This window comes from Canis lupus, chromosome 6, assembly GCF_048164855.1.
Source record: "Canis lupus baileyi chromosome 6, mCanLup2.hap1, whole genome shotgun sequence".
Taxonomy (NCBI): Eukaryota; Metazoa; Chordata; class Mammalia; order Carnivora; family Canidae; genus Canis; species Canis lupus.
Genome location: NC_132843.1, coordinates 79,568,380 through 79,575,229, shown reverse-complemented (window position 1 = coordinate 79,575,229; position 6,850 = coordinate 79,568,380).

Genomic DNA, 6,850 nt, shown 5'->3' with positions numbered 1-6,850 from the left:
CTCAGGGCCAGGCTCTGGGATCAGCCCGAGCTGGGGTCCCTGCCAGCCAGGAGGGCAGGCCAGACCACTGTGGCGTCCATGTCGCCATGGGGTGGCTGTGGGTCATCACCATTCTGGGCTTGGCTTCTCCTCTGAAAGTCCAGCCTGCCCTGTTGGCCCTACAGGAGGAAGATAGAGTGGGAACTGGGGGGAAATGCTGCTGACTGGGGCAGTGGGAGGGTAAGTTCACCCCTTCTCCTCTGCGACATCCCCGCACATGCCTCCCTGTCCTCTGTGCCAGGCCTGTGCTGGCTACGTGACACGTGTTCTCTTTGGCCGATTCTGCCCCCCACAAGGCCCTCAGGTCTCCTCCCCATGTTCATAGGACACTGAGACTTGATGGCTTGAGCAACATGACAAGGGCCGTGCAGTTAGCAAGTGGAGAAGCTGGGATTTGAACCCAAGCTCATGGCTTTAGAGCCGGGACTCCTCCCAGCACACGCATGTTGCAGATGGAGGAGAACCTCGGATCTCCCGGAGTGCGGGGCCTGAGCTGCAGCCAGAGCTCCTGTGAGCCAGCTGGAGGTGGGCCCAGGGCCCAGGCCGTGAGGGAAGGGGCTGGTACTCTCTGCCCCTGCCCGGCCCTCCCCTCGCCCGCCCACCTGGGGAAACAGCAGCCCTCACAGCAGCACACCTGTGTGCTCTGCGCCTGTCAGCCTGCGAGGCTGGCCCTTCTCCCCACAGGGAGCCCCAGGACCCAGTCAGAGGACAGGTGACTTGTCCTGCATGGGAGGCTTTGCCCCGAGTTGGAAGAGCCGCTTCCTCCTTCTGGGGGGTGATTAGAGCCCACGCTCCTGGCCACAGGTGCTTAGGGGACCTGGGGATGGTGGAAGCACCTGTTGTTGCTTTGCCAACAGGTCACCCCTCAACCCTGCAAAGAGAGTGAGCCCGAGAGGGGGGGACGACAGAGACTTGGTGTAACAATCAGCAATAGGGTTGGGGTGGCGGGCCTGATCCAGGGACTGTCTGCCCGCCCCTTAGTCCAGCTGCGATCTTACTCTGCCGTGGGATGCAGCGAGTTGTCCTGTGAGCCCCAAATGCATGCCCTCCGCCTCTGCAGTGCTCTTGCTCCCTCTCTGCCCACCAACTGTTCCCCACCCCTCAGGACCGGGTTCAAGGTGCAGTTTCTCCCAGAAGTCTGGGGGCGTCCCCCTGGGCACCCCCGGCTTCCTCAGGCCATGCCCCCGTGCTCCCCTGAGAGCCCCCCACACAGGCCCTCGCGCCCCGGGACTTGTGATTCACAGAAACCAGGTCCCCGAGTCAGCATCAGCCGCTGTCCCTCCCTCCCTCCCAGGCGGGTGCCCAGCCCCACCCACTGCCCGGCCGTTCTCAGCCCCCACCCCGACAGCTACAGGAATTTCAACTGCTCAGGGCTGGAGGCTCAGGAAAAGGGTGTTTCCATCTTGTGCAAAGGCCCGGGGGAAGCAGCCCTGCCCGTGGCCCTGCCCTCCTGCCGCCTGGCCACCCAGCCATGCCGTCTGCCACCCAGGCCTGGGCGACAACGCAGCTCAGAGAGGGGCTGTGTAGCAGGGGCTGTGTAGCTGGGGCTGCACCTCAGGAAAGTGGGGGGTGGAGGGGGCAGGGACTCTGGATAGCATGAGCTGCCCTACCCCCCACCCCCCACCCCGACCTGGCCGATGCCCCAGAGAAGCCAGCGCCCTGGGGGGGAATGGGGGGCGGGCGAAGGAGGGGTTTGGGTGCTTGGGGGTAGTGGGCAAGCCGTGTTCTCCCCTCTGAGCTTGAGGGGGGACCCCTCTCTGGCCCCACATCTCTCACCTACGGGGGCCCAGGGTAGCCGGTGAGGACTGGACTCTACTGGGAGAGGCTGATCATACTAACGAATGATATTAGCCTCCACCTATTAGGCACCTGCTGCGTGCCAGCCGTGTGCAACACAGTTCACGTGCACTCGACAATTACAGCAACGTGCAGAGTGACGCCTTAAGAACTCTGTGTGTGGGGAAGCGGGGGCTCAAAGCAGTTGGGTGACTCACCCAAGGTCACTCAGGGCGGGATCCCGATTGTTCTGCTTAAGATTTTTTATTTGCGTGGTATGCTTTCTACCAGATAAAATTGGCTATCTCATAGAAACAAAGAAAAGCGTATCTTATTTTTATTTATTTATTTATTTTTAAGATTTTATTTATTTATTCATGAGAGACAGACAGAGAGAGAGAGAGGCAGAGACACAGGCAGAGGGAGAAGCAGGCTCCATGCACGGAGCCTGATGCAGGACTCGATCCCGGGTCTCCAGGATCAGGCCTTGGGCTGAAGGCAGGCACTAAACCACTGAGCCACCCGGCGATCCCGTATTTTATTTTATTTTTTAAAAGATTTAATTTATTTATTTGAGAGCGAGAGCAAGAGAGAGACAGAGCGAGAGGGCACAGCAGGGGGAGGGTCAGAGGGAGAAGCAGGCTCCCCGCCCAGCAGCTCCTGTCCTGGGATCTCGGCCTGAGCTGAAGGCGGCCCAGACACCCCCAAAGGTGCATTTTAAAGAAATGGCTTCTGTGTTTTAGCTAACATTTATTCGAATCCTTTCTGATACTACAATGCAGAATGCGCGTGCAACGGTCCTTGTAAGAGAACGCGTGTAAAATGCTGTTCTATCCCGTCTGTGGCAACTGTTGATGGCTCGCCGGCAGCCCTGGATGGCGACTGCGCGACCTTACCGACCACCTTGCCGCTGTCCCTTGTGCGGATAAAACGACTCGCTAACGAACACGGGCCTCTTGGGGCTCAGCTGTTGACTTCCTCACTGCCCTCGCTGTCTGGATGGGGTGCTTCGTGTGGCGGGGGGCCCTGGCTTGTTCACCCATGGGTCCCAGCGCCCCATACGGGTTGAATGACTGCAGGAGGAAACCACTCTCATTCAGCAGATCTTGTACAGGATTTCGTTGTTTGACCCTCAAATATTGACAGAGAGGGAAAGTGTGCTAAAATAGTTACGTTATCTTTGTATTGACTTTGATAGTTGTCAAACCACTGTGAATAAATCTAAAAAACAACCAATGGGACCTAGAAAAAGAAAAACTGATCTTAAAAGGTTCAGGTGCTTACTTCACTCGTGCGGTATCAGTGTTAGCCCTGAGTTAGCTTGGTGACTAAGGTGTCTCCTGGCAGGGCTCATGTGTTCATTGGTTCCGTCGTCCCATAAATCCGACACATAAATAGTGAGCACGTACTCTGGACCATGGTAGTGGCCAGCCAGTTGGATGTGGGCTCCTGGGCCCTGTCTGGGTCCCTCTGAGTTAACAGACAGCAAAGCAGAGTTGGGGCCTGTGCTCGGGGCGATGGTGTGACACACATGGGAACTAGTGAGCGTGGGCTCCTTTCCTTTCCCTGGCACCATCGCAGCCTGAGGGGGGCCCGACTGGAAAAGGGGGTGTATGAGAGAGCTCAGCCCCACCCTGCCTCCCCGAGTCTGGTCTGTGCTGGGTGAGGGGAGACAGGGAGCCAGCCGTGAGTCAAGGACGAGGGGGGGATTTGAAGTGGGGTGAGGTCAAAGTCGTAGTCACTATAATGGGGCTGTTGAAAGAATTTCCAGTCGGCATCAAGTTTTGGAAACTTTACTGGAGGAACCCACCATCCGGCGGGGAAGGAGCTTCCCCAGAGCACAGGTGGCAGCAGTGATGGAGAGAACATGGCGATTTTCTAGTCAAACCTCCCTTTGTCCAGGACTTTCCTCAGCCTCCTCGGGGAGGGGAGCAGGAGGTTTCCTTGGCCAAGAGGCAAACTTCCTTGCACCCTCCCTTCCACCTGGCACTTCCGGTCTCCTCCCCCTGGTCTCGGTTGTGGTGTGTCTCCTTACTGTAAGCTCCAGAAGACCCGGAGTTAGTCGGTTTTTGTTCACTGCCGAATCCCCAGCCCAAGAGCGTGACTGGGACCCCGGGGCACTCAGAAACTGCTGAATGAAGGACTGGCCGTGGATCCCCAAGGAGTCAAGGCTTCACCCTGGACAGGCGACACGTATACGGTATTTGAAAAAGGCCGGGGATGATCTCGCTGCTTGCAAAGAAAAACAGAGAGATATGGGAGCACTGCGGTGGGGGCTATTTGGCACCGAAGTTGGACACCGAGGAAACTGGCACTCCGAAAACTAGCAGCATTTTCAGCTCGTGGAGATGAAGAGGGCAGGGCTGCTGTGCCCTGCACAAGTGACCAGGGCTGAGGGGACAGGGGTGGGGAAGCACCAGTTGGAAAGGAGTTTTTCCCCCCGAGGAAGAATCAGGCTGCCTTACCACGGCTGACAGAGTGGTACTGGCGGTCTGGCCATCGACAACCCATTCTGCACCCTACTTGGCCAGACGAGGGGGTGGGGGGTGGTGGAGAGTGAAGCCATGTGTGCCCCAGAACCTGTTGTCTTCTGGAAAGTGTTTAAGGGCAGCAACTCTGAGGCCAGACTCCCCGGATTCCATCCCCATCCTACCATGTATTCGCTGAGTCATCTTGGCCAAGTTAGAGTCTCAGTTGTTGTTGTTGTTTTCTAAGGTGGGGATGATATTAGCAGCTGCCTCATTGGATTTTGGAGGATGAAATGAGCTTATATAAATATAAGTGCTTGGGGCGCCTGGGGGCTCAGCAGTTGAGCGCCTGCCTCGGCCCAGGGTGTGATCCCAGGGACCCAGTTAGAGTCCCGCATCCAGCTCCCCGCAGGGAGCCTTCTTCTCCCTCTGCCTGTGTCTCTGCCTCTCTCTCTCTCTCTGTGTCTCTCACAAATAAATAAAATCTTTACAAAAATAAATATAAGTGCTCAGAACAGTGCTTATCCCTGTGGCACAAGCCTGTGAGTGTCTGGGATATTGTGGCGATCAAAAGGCTCCCTTCCCCCTGTGTGTCTCCCTTGCCATTCCCCATCCCTGTGGTGTCTGCTCCCCCTCTTCCTCTGAGATGCCCCCAGTTTAGGTCGCCTGTCCCTTCCACCCTACACGCCTTAGAGCAGGCCTTGGGCGGCCCCTCCTTCCTGCCCTCTCCTTCCTGGGGGGACGTTGGACCCGTTGTCATGGGAAGATGGGCCTGGCCGGGTGAGTGAGCCCATCCTGCCTGGCCTGCAGCCACCAGTGACAGTGACGGTGACGGGAGGCCGGGGGAAGGTGCTGAAGACACTCCTACCTCCTGCCAGGACGTCAGAGATCTCTTATGCAGAGTGGGGAGACATGGAGCCCACATGGCCATGCTCCTCTTCTGGGGATTAGCGCTCACCCTGGGGTCCCTAGGCCCTGCGCCAGAATTATGGTCAACCTCCCCCGTGTGGCTCCAGGGCTGGGGGCTGCGATGGGGCGGGTGGAATTTGCCAGCAGCTGGACCTCGGTGTCCATCCCCCAGCTCTCGTCGGTGCCTCTCGTCCCACACCGCGCCCTAGAATCTGAGCGCCAGGCCGCACTGGTTTCCTTTCCACACATCCCTGTCTTACCTGCGGTCTCTCCCCACCTCCTCAGAGTTCACATCCCCAGCTCTGTGCTCTGCTAACTCCACCCTCGGGTCTCCCCTCTACCAGAGGCTGATCCTTCCAGAAAGCCTTCCTACACTGGCTAGCACCTTGCTGCTCAGAGTGGGGTCCGTGGGCCCCTGACTGGCAGCAAGAGCATCCACCTGGGAGCTCCCGGAAGTGCAAAAGCTCAGAATCTGCAGGTTAACCCGATCCCCAGGGATCCGCATGTGCCTTGCAACCCTTGCTCGGCAGACCCTCGGGATCCGCGTCAGCTGCTATCAGGCTGGCTGGAGGCAGAGGGAGTGCTTCATTCTGTAAACGCTGACCCGGGCCCTGCTCTGCTCCTTGACCCCCAAGCCGTCTTCTCCAATGGCCTCCCCGCCAGCCTGTCCAGCTGGCTGAAGGCCAGGCACACTGGGATGACCCTGAGCCTTGTTCAGCTGGGACAGAGGTCTCTCCCGGGCCATGCTCATCTGGTTTGCCATTTACTGTCCTAGAAGGGCCTTTGTCTGGGGTTCCAGAATCTCCCTTCAGAAGTCAGCGTAAGCGGTGTGAGCATCACCCAGGCTGGCACAGGTGCTCTGCCCAGAAGTGTTCCTCCTCCAAAGAAGCACAGGAGGGGCTTCCCGTCACCCCCACTTCCTCTCCCTTTCTCTCGTCCTCTCTCTGCTGTGACATGCAGCAGCACATTAAAGCTTCTGGGGAACATGAGTGGAACAAAGCTGTTTAATTTCATTTAGCCCAGAGTCCCTAAAACTTAGACTTCTTTTGTGGCACTTGGGGGGCTCAGTGGTTGAGCATCCACCTTTGGCTCAGGGTGTGCCCCTGGGGTCCTGGGATCGAGTCCCGCATCCGGCTCCCCGCAGGGAGCCTTCCTCTCCCTTGGCCTGTGTCTCTGCCTCTCTCTCTCTGGGTCTCTCATGAATAAACAAAATCTTAAAAAAAAAAAAAAAGAACCACTTAGACTTTTTTTTGTCACTTAGCGTTTATGAATGTCCTGTAGGAATAACTCCGGGAAATGCTAACCTAATTCCCTTCTACTGTCACATGCACACTCATGCACACTTGCACACACGCATAGACAGGCACCCCGACACTGAAATTTCTATGTGAGGCTCCCTGGTGCTAAGGGGTCCCTTGCCCCCGTTGCCCGAGGTGAGAAGCTGAGTCTGTGGTCTGGGGGGAGCTTCTGGAGGGGTGTCCGGTGGAGCTGCTGTCTCCAGGCCCTTCTGGGCCGTGGCTGAGCGGGTCCAGACAGCGTCCCCTCGCCCAGAGTCTATGGGCCTTTGTTTTGAGTCTGGAATGCTGGTGTCTCCCCAGATCTGCCAGCCCAGTGTGGAGTTGGCATCCCGTCCCATCCTGTCCCGTCCCTGCCAGCAG